This window comes from Phaseolus vulgaris, chromosome 6 (assembly GCF_051622355.1).
Source record: "Phaseolus vulgaris cultivar YP4 chromosome 6, ASM5162235v1, whole genome shotgun sequence".
Lineage (NCBI taxonomy): Eukaryota > Viridiplantae > Streptophyta > Magnoliopsida > Fabales > Fabaceae > Phaseolus > Phaseolus vulgaris.
Genome location: NC_143503.1, coordinates 11,962,829 through 11,976,226, shown reverse-complemented (window position 1 = coordinate 11,976,226; position 13,398 = coordinate 11,962,829). Strand labels below are relative to the sequence as shown.

Sequence of the window (13,398 nt, the reverse complement as noted above, 5' to 3'; positions counted from 1 at the left end):
TTTTTTTTTTGTTAATATTTTAAGTTTTAAAACATTGACTTTATTAAATCAACAATAAAATAAGAATTTATAAATTCAAAAACTTATCATCCCAAATTATAAAATTAACACTACAAGAAAATCATGAAATAGAAACCAATTTTTAGAGATCAAAATGATTAGTTACAATAGGAACTAAAATAGAGACCATTTTAGAAACTAAAAAAAAAATTGGTTTCTAAATTAGTTTCTATTATTTTCTATTATTGTTAAATAGTTTCTAAATTGGTATCTAATTAGCAACTAAGGTTTTAAATACCAATTATTTAGTTTCTAAAACCTTGGTTGCTAATTAGATACCAATTTAGAAACTATTTAACAATAATAGAAAATAATAGAAACTAATTTAGAAACTAATTTTTTTTTTAGTTTCTAAAATGGTCTCTAATTTAGTTATTATTGCAACTAATTATTTTGGTTTCTAGAAATTGATTTCTATTTCATGATTTTCTTGTAGTAGAAGCTATTATTTTAAATTCTATAAATATTTGGAATTAAGAATAATAAGCTTTTATATTAAAATCTAAGTTCATAAGTTAACAAAACTATTCTTTTAACTATAATTGACACACCATTTTTTATTTTACTTCAACTAAGAATCATATTGGTTTATGTAATCATTCTCCTTTAAAATTTTACATCTATATATGACATAACACCAAATTGTTAAGGTATAGATAACAATAATTTTGATAACAAATAATACCATGATTATCTTAAAAAAAAGTTACTTAGTTTATAATAGATTGTTTAAAACCATAAATCTATATGATCAGTTGAAGGTCTTAAACAAAAGTCTTAAACGTAATTTAAAGAATAATTTGCCATATAGAAAAGTTAGACACAAATATAAGAAGATAGACACATGTTATATCAAAACTCTATATATATTTAAAATTGTAAATTAAAATTAATAAAATTATAAAAAAAACTGGTGGACTAATTTTTTGACCTATGAACTTGATAGACTAAAACCAAACAAAATGACCCATTTTAACATTCTAAATCTACATTAAATAGAAGTACTTAATAAATAAATAAAAAGTTCTTTAAAGTGACTTTTCTATTTAAAGTTTATTTATCATATTGAACAATCTATGAATAAATAATTCATTAAACTTATTTTAGTGACGGAGTCTTAATAGATTCCATTTTAAAGGACTGAAAAATCGTTTAAAAGTTAAGGAAGTTTAACAGTGTTTTCCTCAAATTGCTTACTGAACAAGAAATGTATGAGCAGATGAAGAGTGAAGAGGTTATATGATGAGACATCCAGTTTTGAGAAGAGTGTAGAGAAAACGAAAAGACGTCTTTGTTGTTCTGCATAATACATTTATGTCAAAAGCTATCTCTCATATGTACTTTTTCCTCTAGCAGTTATCAGAGCAGTTAAAATTCCAAAGAGTATCAGTTTTCACCATGCAATCTTTTCGTGATTATTTTTTGTCAAGGAAACTGAACTCACTAGGAATGATGGAAGGTGATTCTTCAAGTAAGAAGAAAGACAATGGTGATTATGGTTTCACTGATTTGATTTTTGCTTGGTCCATTCAAGACATTCTAAATGAAGATCTTTACAGGAACAAGGTTAGTCGTGTCATTGTTCCTGCATTCTATCTCATGTTCAGAATCATTCAACTTGTTTTTCTTGGTGTAGATTCATCTTATAATGCTTATTTTGACACACACTCACCAGTGGCCTGACATGTTCTTTTTGGTTGTGTCTTTGTATAGCTGTATATATATTGCACGTTTTTCTCTACAAGTTATGCATGGCTTGATTTTAACTGTCCTTTTGGTTTTCAGGTACAAAAGATTGAACTATCGTTTCAGTCCATTGATCATTACCGTGGATCTTATACCGACCCTTTCTTAGAAGAAACTCGAGCACAGTTGTGCTCAAGTATGGAGATCATACACCAAGCACCTTATGCAGAGGTGATTGGTCTAAAGGAAGCAAAACCATTACAACAAAAGTTGTATAACTTGAAAATTAATAGCTGGAATAATAGGTTTTCTCATTCTGGAGAACCATACAAAGCATTGCATGGTGATGTTTTAATATTGTCTGACTACAAAGCAGAAGCAGTAGAAGACCTGGAAAGGATGGGAAGGAAGTGGAAGTTTGTGTCACTTGTGAGTAAAACTGAAGATGAGTATGACGATAATATCATGTTAAAAGTGAAGGCATCAAACGAGTTTGACCCTACAGATTGGGGGAACAAACCTCTATTTCTCATTTTTTTGACAAATCTAATCCCTAATGAAAGAATTTGGGCTGCACTTCATATGCCTGGTAATTTAAAGATACTCAAGCGGATCTTATGCACCAAGGAGGTAAGAATTTTAATTTTTGGTTTGAATATGCTTTTATTCTTAAAAATATGAAGTATATTTATGTTAGTATTCATTTTTTAAGAATAGTATATGTTTTTATTCCTCATGAAGGGCTGTGTAGCTTATATGGACAACGTGAATAAAATTTCAATAGGGAAAAATTATAATTTTAAGCATTTTGAAAAGTGTTTAGATCTAAATTTTTTGATCTGTTATCATATTCTTAATTCATCATCTTAAAATGTTATTCAGTGTTAAATTCTGGGCTGGTGCTAACGTATATGCATCCATGATTTGTTAAATGCATATTGTCTGTTATTTTAAGATAGTTGATTTTGAAATTAGTTCTACAACTGATGAATGAATGAATGATGGAAAACAGGATGAGGAATGTTCTGGTTGTAGCTCTCAGGAAAATGCTCTAAGTGACGACTGTTCATATAAACTGTTATTATCAGATCTTAATATGTCACAAAAGGAGGCAATTTCTTCATGTCTTTCTGGCCTCGATTGTAATCACCACACAGCCGTGAAACTCATATGGGGTCCCCCAGGCACAGGAAAAACAAGAACTTTGGGCACACTGCTCTTTGCTATGTTGAAAATGAAGTATAGGGTACTTGTATGTGCCTCAACCAATGTTGCCATAAAAGAAGTTGCTACACGTGTTGTAAGTATAATGAAAGAGACACATGGTAAAGAATCTGGGAATTTGTTGTGTTCTATGGGTGAACTGCTATTGTTTGGAAACAATGAGAGGCTCAAAATTGGAGAAGATGTTGATGATATATATCTGGATCATCGTGTACAAGAGCTGGCAAAATGCTTTTCCCATTCTACTACTGGATTTAGATATTGTCTTAAATCAATGATTGACCTTCTTGAATGTTGTGCTTCCCGTTATGGCATGGAGTTAAAGGAGAAGCGAAACTCCAAATCATTTCTAGATTTTCTGAGAGAAAAGTTCCACTCAGCAACAAGGTCCCTACAATCGTGCATTTATATCTTGTGTACGCATGTTGGGAGGAGTTTCTTGAAACATAACTTTCAGAAATTAGAAAGCTTAAGTGAGGCACTTGCATCATTTGAGGTCTGCTTGTTGCAAAGTGGTTTGCTTTCTGAAGAATTGGAAAAGCTATTCACTTATAAAAATTTACCAGAGATGGCTTCCTGGGCATTTGATGGTCCAGCATACACGTTGTACATGAAGCGAAATGCATGTCTTGATGCTTTAAAGACCGTTGAAAATTCACTAGATAGCTTCATGCTGTTAAAATCTCGTAAAAATGACTCAATCAGAGAGTTTTGTTTCCAAAATTCGTCATTGATATTTTGCACAGCTTCTGGTTCTCATAAGTTGCACTCTTTAAAGATGAAGCCATTTAACATTTTGGTGATAGATGAGGCTGCACAACTTAAGGAATGTGAATCAATAATACCTTTTTTACTTCCAGGGATAAACAATGTCATTCTTGTTGGCGATGAGCTTCAACTGCCATCAATGGTTAGAAGTAATGTATGTAATCACTATCAAGCAAGTATTATGTTTTCTATCAGAGAATTCTTCTCCTAAATGCTCCTTTATTTCTAATTTCATTTGTACTTATTTTTTGTGTACAAGGTTTCTAAGGAAGCTGGTTTTGGAAGGAGCTTATTTGAAAGATTGAGTTCATTAGGTTACACAAAGTCTCTCCTTAATATGCAGCACAGGATGCACCCGCAAATAAGTTCTTTCCCAATTTCGTATTTCTATTCCAACAAAATTCAGGATGCACCAAATGTGCAAAGAAATGACTTTGGGAAGAAATACCTCCCAGGGCCAAAGTTCGGTCCTTATTCTTTTATAAATGTAATTGGAGGCAAAGAACAGCTTGATGATGCAGGAAGAAGCTACAAAAATTTAGCAGAGGTCGCAGTTGTGATGACTATACTGAAAAATCTGCACAAAGGTTTGTTCTTCCATTAATATTTTCAGCAGTAATTTTTAAGATTTTTTCTTGCTTTTTTATTGTTCTTTCTATCTTTGGTGCTAGACCTTAGATGACAATACAATAACACGTCCTTTTAGAAGAACATCTGATATATTTTAGTCTGCATTTGTTTATTTGAAAGAAGTTCAGTTCTGAATAGAAAGATTTTAGATGGTTTATTAAATTGTTATATTTCATTAAAGGTTTCTATCTACGAAATTCTATTTGTCCTGGTAGTGTGAACTGAAGTTAATAATTTGATTCACCTTAGTGTGAAAACATTAACTTCATTGTTTTCACTGATAATCCATTATGTCTGAATGGGAAGCTGCCTTTTCTTTGATGTAGCATGGTTGAGCTCAAAGCATTTATTCAGAATTGGTATTGTGACTCCCTACGCTGGCCAAGTTGCGGCAATTCAGGAGAAAATTGGAAAGAATTTTGAAAGTCATGTTGGATTTAATGTGGTTGTGATGACTGTTGATGGTTTTCAAGGAGGGGAGCAGGATATTATCATGTTATCAACTGTAAGAACAAGTAATAGATCATCTCTTGAGTTCATTTCCTCTCCACAGAGGACTAATGTTGCTCTTACAAGGGCTAGGTAGGTACATCTTGTGCTCTTAACTTTTCTATTTCTTACAATTATTTGTTTTTTAGGGTATCATATCATAATAGCTGAAAAACTGCATTTGGTTTGATATCTTGTAGGCACTGCTTGTGGATTTTGGGGAATGAATGGGCCATTACAAACAATGAAAATGTTTGGAAGGCTATAGTGCTTGATGCCAAGAACCGTAAGTGCTTCTTTAATGCAGACCAAGACGAAGAAATGGCAAAAGCTGTATTGGATTCCAGGAAAGAGGCAGATCAGTTTGATGATTTGCTTGATACAAACAGTGTCCTATTCAGAAGTAAATTGTGGAAGGTATATGGTCCTGGACTTATTTTATACCTGTTAATTTTTTTTTTCTTGGGTTGCACTTTTTAATGAGTTGTTAGCAACTCCTTCAATGTATATTTTCATAATAATATTTGAATGAACAACCTCTAGCTTATAATCTAGAAAAAGCATTTCCTCAAGTAATCGATATATAATAACTCATTAAAATTGAGTATAGTTGAAATAAATCCCTGTAATTTGCATTGATTTTCTCTGTATGTGCTGAATCTATTCTTAACATTGCTGCCAATGTACATATCTGCAGGTTTCCTTCAGTGACAAATTCCTGAGGTCCTTCAAAAGATTAAGATCTGGGGTAACCACCAAGAACAAGGTTATAAACCTTCTCGAAAGACTCTCCAGTGGATGGAGACCTAAATGGACTAATGTGGATTTGTCTTGTGAAAATTCAACTCAGATTTTAAAAAAGTTTAAGGTTGAAAATTACTATGTTATTTGTTCGATAGAAATAATCAAAACTTCAAGGTATATGCAGATTTTAAAGATATGGGATATATTGCCTTTAGATGATATCCCACAGTTGGCTAAGCGCCTTGACAATGTGTTCAAAAGATACACTCTAGAATATATTAGTATGTGCAAAAAGAAAGAAAAAAAAAATCTTAGGTGAGTGCTTTCAATTGCATTAATTAATTTAAAAACTTTTAATCTCTTATTGCATTAACTGATAAAGAGAATTGGTCTTTTCTCCTTGTGAACAGGGACCTAGAGTTTCCATTGAATTGGCCACTTTCAGCCAATATCCAAAAATTTGAGAACGTTGATAATAATGCAAATGGAGACATGAAGGGCAATGAAGATACAAGTGAAGGTGAAAACATAAGGGTTGAGGATGAAGAGTGTACGTTGTTGATGAAGAACTGTTCCATCTCAAGAGATTATATGCTTCATGGACAAGATAGTTTACAAGTTGGTCTTCTATATGACGTAACTGACGAACAGAGAAACATCATTCTCTTCTCTCAGAGTACATTTGTACTCGGTCGTAGTGGTACGGGAAAAACCACGGTGTTAATAACTAAGCTTATTCAAAATGAGATATTGCACCATAAGGGAGTTGAACAATTTTATGGATCTGAAGTTAATGAAAATCTTGAACAGTCCAAGGAGATTGCTACTGAGACTGAGAGACCAGTATTGAGACAGTTATTTGTGACACTGAGTTCTGGACTATGCCAGAAGGTCCAACATCATGTTTCTCTCTTGAAAAGGCATGTATAGCTTCTTTCATAATACTATACAACCTGTCGTTTTTAATTCTTAAAAGTATATTTTTTTTATCAATAAATAATAAATTAAATTAAATGAAACGTTTTAACCTTAATACAAAAACTTAGGCAACAATATAAAAATATTTGCTACGAACTTTCTATAACTTGTATAAGTAAGTTCCACTAGAAATCCACTATAAGAAAGAGGGATAAAAGTATAAAATGATTATGGAAATTGAATGTGTAGGCATCTAGGTAAAGACCCTTTTATCAGATTATAGCTTACATCAGGATATGTTTTTTTTTCTTCTTTCAACTGAAGTAGAAAATTGTAAGTGTTTCATATATAAAAGAGTTTTTATATATGATGCGCAATGCTAATATATACCTGATCATAGACCATATAAGCAACAAATGAATGAATTTCTTAAGTGAATTTACCTGAAAGAATGCTGTTTCTAACGTTTTTTTTATTAATAAACACTGTGATAATGTTAAATGTTGGGTCAATCCATGTCATCTATTTGATACGGTTACTAAAGTTTAATTTTGGATTCACCACACAGGTCCTTAGGAGAAGGAAGTACAGCAACACAGTTTGAGAATATCCCAGATTCCTTTCATGGTGTTTCTGACGATTTATATCCGCTTGTGATAACATTTCGTAAATTTTTACTGATGCTTGATGGGACATTGGGAAATTCTTATTTTGATAGATTTTATAATGTGAAGGGTAAGGAGGACCTTGGTTCAAAGTTGGTTGCAATGGAAACGTTGATGATGAAGGAAGTGAATTATGAAAGGTTTGAGTCATTATATTGGCCTCACTTCAATGTCCAGCTATGTAAAACACTGGATTCTTATCTAGTGTTTACTGAAATAATTTCACATATAAAAGGTGGCAAAAGAACGATTGACCATGGTAAGTTAAGCCGGGAGCAATATTGTGATGTATCTGAAAACCGAACTTCAGGTCTGAGCATGGAGACAAGATTTAGGATATATGATATATTTCAAAATTATGAAAGAATGAAGATCCAACATGGTGAGTTTGATTTGTCTGATATAGTTATTGATCTTCACTCTAGACTGAGGAATGTAAGATACAAGGGTGATCAAGTGAATTTTGTATTCGTAGATGAAGTGCAAGATCTAACAATGGCTCAGATTGGTTTATTTAAATATATTTGCAGAAATGTAAAAGAGGGTTTTGTTTTTTGTGGAGATACAGCACAAACAGTAGGGAGGGATTTGAGATTCAAAGATGTTAGATCCCTTTTCTACGAAAAGTTTGTTTTAGAATCCAAGAGTTGGAATGATGACAAAAGAAACGGGAAAGGACGCATTTCAGATATTTTTGTACTGAGTCAGAACTTTTGCAGCAGTGCCGAGGTTCTGCAGTTGTCAGAAAGTATCATTGAACTTCTTTATCATTTCTTTCCTCATTCTATAGACTTGTTGAACGTAGAGAGTAGTTGGATACAAGGGAAAACCCCCCTTGTAATTAGATCAAGAAATGATGCAGATTCCATTTTAAAAGCTTTTGGACAAAGTAGATGCAAGGGTGATGAGAATGTTGGGAGAGTTGGAGGGGAGAGAGTAATTTTGGTTAGAGATAAAATAGCACGAGAAGAAGTGCTTCGGATTGCTGGCAAAGAAGCTCTTGTTTTAACCATTTTAGAGTGCAAGGGTCTTGAATTTCAGGTTATTGTCCCTATAGAACTTTATTGGTTTTACATTTACTCCTTTGTTTTTTCTTGATCAGTTTTTCTTATGGTTTCTTTCTGGTTATCTTAGGATGTGTTGCTGTATAACTTCTTCACCTCTTCACCTCTGCAAAGGAGATGGGAGGTGGTAAATGACTATATGAAGCATATACTGGATTCAAGAACACAAACCAGCTCTAGAGGATCTTTTGATCAATATTCGAATCACAGTGTCTTATGCTCAGAACTGAAGCAACTATATGTTTCTGTGACTCGTACGAGGAATAGACTTTGGATTTATGAAGAGTTCTCTACACCTATGTTTGACTATTGGAAAATGAAGAATCTTGTGCAATTCCAATAGCTGGACTACGTCACACGGAACAGGTAATCATTATTCCTTTCAAATGTCGCTTTTTTTTTATATTTTTCTTCACCAATGTATGACAGTCACATGTGCATATGTGAATTAGTTAACATAGTATGCAACACCAACAAATGGTTAAAGATTTTTGTTGTTACAAGGTACAAAATGAAATCATTTTATTAAGATATGTATCCTAATCAATAACTTTTGTTATACATTGTGACTGTCTTTTGCAGCCATGGTAGGAAGTAGCTTTCATAGGAGGAAAGTTCAAGAGATGAAGATCAGTAGCTGAATCTAACAGCTATTGTTTTTTTGTGATTTTAGGGCTCTTGAAAGAGCTTTTATGTGTGTAATACATACAACACATGCATTTTGATTTTGCATCATCTTGAACACCTTATGTTTATAAAACTAGTTTTTTTAATCCATGCACGGGAAATTTTAACTGCATACCATTATTTCTTTATTTATTAAGTTTTAATTTTTTTTTAAATAACAAATTTCAGATATTACTTATATATTAATTATTAATTTTTATAAAAGAAATATAAATACTTAAATTAATTAACAGTACGTACAATATAACATGTTTATCAATTTAATTAGCATTTACAATATAAATTATAAAGAAGTAAAAATGTAATTTATATAAATGAATGTAAATATAAATAAAAAAATAATTAAAAAACAAATATTAATGTATAAGAAATAAAATCAGCCATACGAATAAATGAAATAATTAAAATACTAAATTAATATAAACAATGCATAAACATAAATAGTATACGTAAATAAATTGTTCAAGTACCAATAAATAACATTTAGAGGCTATAAACTGATGAGACATATCATATAATTAAAAAGGGTAATTGATACAAAATATTTAAAAATATTTTTTTTTAAGTGCAAATATTGTAATAAATATTGATCATTAAGATAGTGAACACATTTCGCGGTTTGATAACTCAACAAATTATCATCTAACACCCGTATAAAGTTCTCAATTTTCAAAAAAACCAAATAGACAATTCATAAATGAGGAATAATAACAATAATAATCATAATTAAAAAAAATGATACAATAAAATAATTAAAATTTATAAAAAGGGTAATTGATTCAAAATACTTAAAAATAATTTCTTGTTTTTTAAATTTAAATATTGAAACAAATCTCAATAATTGGGAGTAAACCGGAGACGCCCCTATATATAGTAATTGTTCCCTTTAGACACTCACTTGTACATGCTTGAATTGCAGGTGTTAATAATTTAAATTTGTATTTATTTAAGATTTTTAATAATTGAGAAATTTATTTGTTTTATTTAGATTTTTATTTACGTATAACAATAAATAAATTAGGGTATGTATTTGTATTGGTCCGACGTGCTCGGAGCTCTCACCCGAGCACTTAAGTGTGTGTTATATGGGCTCTTCAGGTCAATTTGGGGAAGGCAATTGCTTCCTACACCCCCGCTTTTTTTCTTCCTACACCTCCACACTCTTATGCAAAGACAAAAGTTACCCTTATTAATTTTTAAAATCCCAAAATTATCCTTAATCTAATAAAACCCTAAAAACTGGAAATGGGTGTCGTTTGTACGTGCATGCAGCGTCATCTTTCTTGGATTGTTGATAGCAGCGACGCAACACTTTCAAAGGTTATTCTCCTTCCAAATCTCACACATCTCTTTTGTGATTCTGAATCTAGCAGCGACGTAAATCTTTTTTCACATAACGAATCATAGAATCCGGTAGTGTCCTGGATTTGTGGATCCGGTAGTGTTTCAGATTTGTGGATCCGGTAGTATTCCAGATTTGTGGATCCGGTAGTGTTTATACTTTATGATTTATGTAGAAAAAGCTTTAATTCGTAGATGGTTATTGAAGTAGGAAAACCATTAGACCTCTGTCTCCTATTCCTCTATTATTTTTGCTTCGTTTAAATTGCATGGGCAAAAAGTTACGCTTTCCCTCGCTATTTTTATATTTTCATAATTCCCGAATTGAGTTATCTGGGCTATCTAGAGTGTTGCTTGGAACTTCTCCTTTACCTCTAAACATCTAAAGGGAGTGGTTCATGTAATAACCTCTAATCTTTTATGGAGTATATATGAACATTTGATGAACCTTTCCTTGGCTGCCGAAAATGCTTAGCTATTTTTAGAGTTTCACTATCGGATCCACAAATCCGGAATACTACTAGATCAACAAATCCAGAACACTACCGGATCCACAAATCCGGAACACTACCGGATCCACAAATTCAAAATTCTATCGGATTCTGTGATTCGGAATGTGAAAAAAGATTTACGGAAACAAGAATCCTTGACAAAAATGGATGTGAAAATCCGAAACACATGAAACATTGCTTACCTTTATGAACAACACTCTAAATCACAAGAGAGATGTGTGAGATTTGGAAGGAGAATGAGCTTTGAAAGTGTTGCACCGCTGCTATCAACAATCCAAGGAAGACGACGCTGCCTGCACGCACAAACGACACCCATTTCCAGTTTTTAGGGTTTTATTAGGTTAAGGGTAATTTTGGAATTTTAAAAATTAATAAGGGTAATTTTGTCTTTGCATAAGAGTGTGGGGGTGCAGGAAGAAAAAAGTGGGGTGCAGGAAGAAACTGCCTTTGGAAAAACATCCAAATCGACCCAAGATAAATGATAAGTCCAATGATGCGTCAAAAGGTCGGCCCAGACAATTGGGAGTTTTATTGAAAAGATAATTAAAGTAAAATGACATAGAGAATAATTGAATTAGTAAGGCGTATATATTTTAGATATAAATAAAAAAATGTCAAAGATAAAAGTTGCATGAACTCATAAAATGAAAGCATATCTTAACAGAATATTCTTGTTGATGAAATTGTTGAAGGAAAGTCTATAAAAATGGGTTGAGACCTCTACACTGATACAAATTTTACATTCAGATATTCATAGTTTGAATGCTCTCATTGACTTGATAGTCGGAGAATGTGATCAACATGTGGAGCCCTCCTCGTCACAAAGCATTAAAATCTCGATTCAACAATATCAAGCAAACTCGCTTCAACTCGGAGCCGACTTCAAAGTCCGACCAAAATCAGCGGACGAGAACAATATTTATTTATAATTTTGAATAGTTTTGAAGTTTAATTTATTTCAAATTTTTATTTAAGTAAAATAATAAATAATTTACATATTGTATTTGTTTAGAATTTTGAAAATTTTAGAAATATTACTTATTTTAGATTATATTATTTAGGTAGGAAATACAAGAAGTTAGGATTTATGTTTATTTGAGATTTTGAATAATTTAAGAATTATATTGATTTTTCGATTTTTATTTAAGAATGACATTAAATTTTTTTAGATTTATATTTATTTTAGATTTTTATTTAAATAGGAAATAAAGTAATTTAATATTTTATAATTATTTGGGATTTTAAAAAACATAGAAATGTTTTTATTTGAGTGTTTTTTAAATAACATAAAATAAGTTAGAATTTGTGTTTATTTAGGATTTTTAATAATTTATAAATTTTATTTATTGGAAAATTTTATTTAAGTAGGACATTAAATAATTTAGATTTGTATTTATTTAAGATTTTGAATAATTTAAATTTTTTATTTCTTTCCTATTTTTAATTATGTATGACACTAAATAATTTAGAATTTTTATTTATATATAATTTTGAATAATTTAGGAATTTAATTTATTTCATATTTTTATTTAAGTAGAACATTAAATTTTGTATTTAGGTAGGATTTTGAAAATTTTATAAATATTATTTATTTTAGATTATTATTTAAGTAGAAAATAAAATAATTTAGGATTTGTATTTATTTAGGACTTTTAAAAATCTTAGAAAATTAGGTAATTTAGATTTTCATTTAAGAATGAATTAAATAATTTATGATAGGTATTTATTTAGAATTTTGAATAATTTTTAAATTTTATTAATTTTTTATTTTTATTTAAGAATGACATTAAATTTTTTTGGATTTATATTTATTTAGGATTTTGAAAAACTTATAAATTTTATTTATTTGAATTATTTTTAATTATAACATAAAAATAAGTTAGGTTTATTTATGATTTTGAATAATTTATAAATTTTATTTATTTTAGATTTTCATTTAAGTAGGACATTAAATAATTTAAGAATTTTATTTATTTTAAATATTTTATTTAATTAGGACATTAAATTGTTTAGGATTTTTTTTTGTGTTTAGATTTTTGAATAATGTAGAAATTTTAGAATTGTGTCTGTACAAAATACATATGTATTTAGTTCTTATAGAAGTACATAAAAACAACATGATTTGGTGAAAATCAATATCATGAGAAAAAATTAAAATATTGCAAAGAACAAATGCTTCTCAGAAACCAATTTGTATCTTGAAATGGTGCCTACACAGAAGAAATAAGTTTTTAGTTCTTATAGATGTACATAAAAACAAAATGATTTGACTGGATTAAGAGCAATACAATGAGAAAAATCAGATGAAGATGTTGAGAAAAATCGGATGAAGAGCAATATGATGAAAGAAAAACATTTAAACTGTATTAGAACGCAATATAAAAAAACGCACAAAGGTATTCTTCAATCATGTTGTAAAGAGAAGTTTATCAAGATTTCTTAAAGAATTTTTGAAGTTTTTGAGACCGGTAGGATTGAGAAGTGCAATGCGAGCACATATAAATAATAAAAAAAAGGATTTAAAACTTCATCAGAAAACAAGAATCAATTGAGATTTCAAATTCAAATTTGAAATTCAAAAAACAATTAGCTGGTTTATGTAAAAAGCTT

The 13,398-nt window shown here is 30.3% G+C and overlaps 1 pseudogene across 1 annotated transcript; it reads left to right on the top strand.

Annotated features, from left to right (window-relative positions):
• The first annotated feature begins 1,337 nt into the window (after positions 1–1,337).
• Positions 1,338–8,846, top strand: LOC137833298 (uncharacterized; annotated as a pseudogene). Its single transcript, XR_016521738.1, has 11 exons — positions 1,338–1,626; positions 1,846–2,376; positions 2,759–3,892; positions 3,998–4,325; positions 4,695–4,950; positions 5,058–5,274; positions 5,555–5,916; positions 6,012–6,521; positions 7,088–8,225; positions 8,319–8,614; positions 8,831–8,846. The product of XR_016521738.1 is annotated as an uncharacterized LOC137833298 (transcript).
• Positions 8,847–13,398: the final 4,552 nt, after the last annotated feature.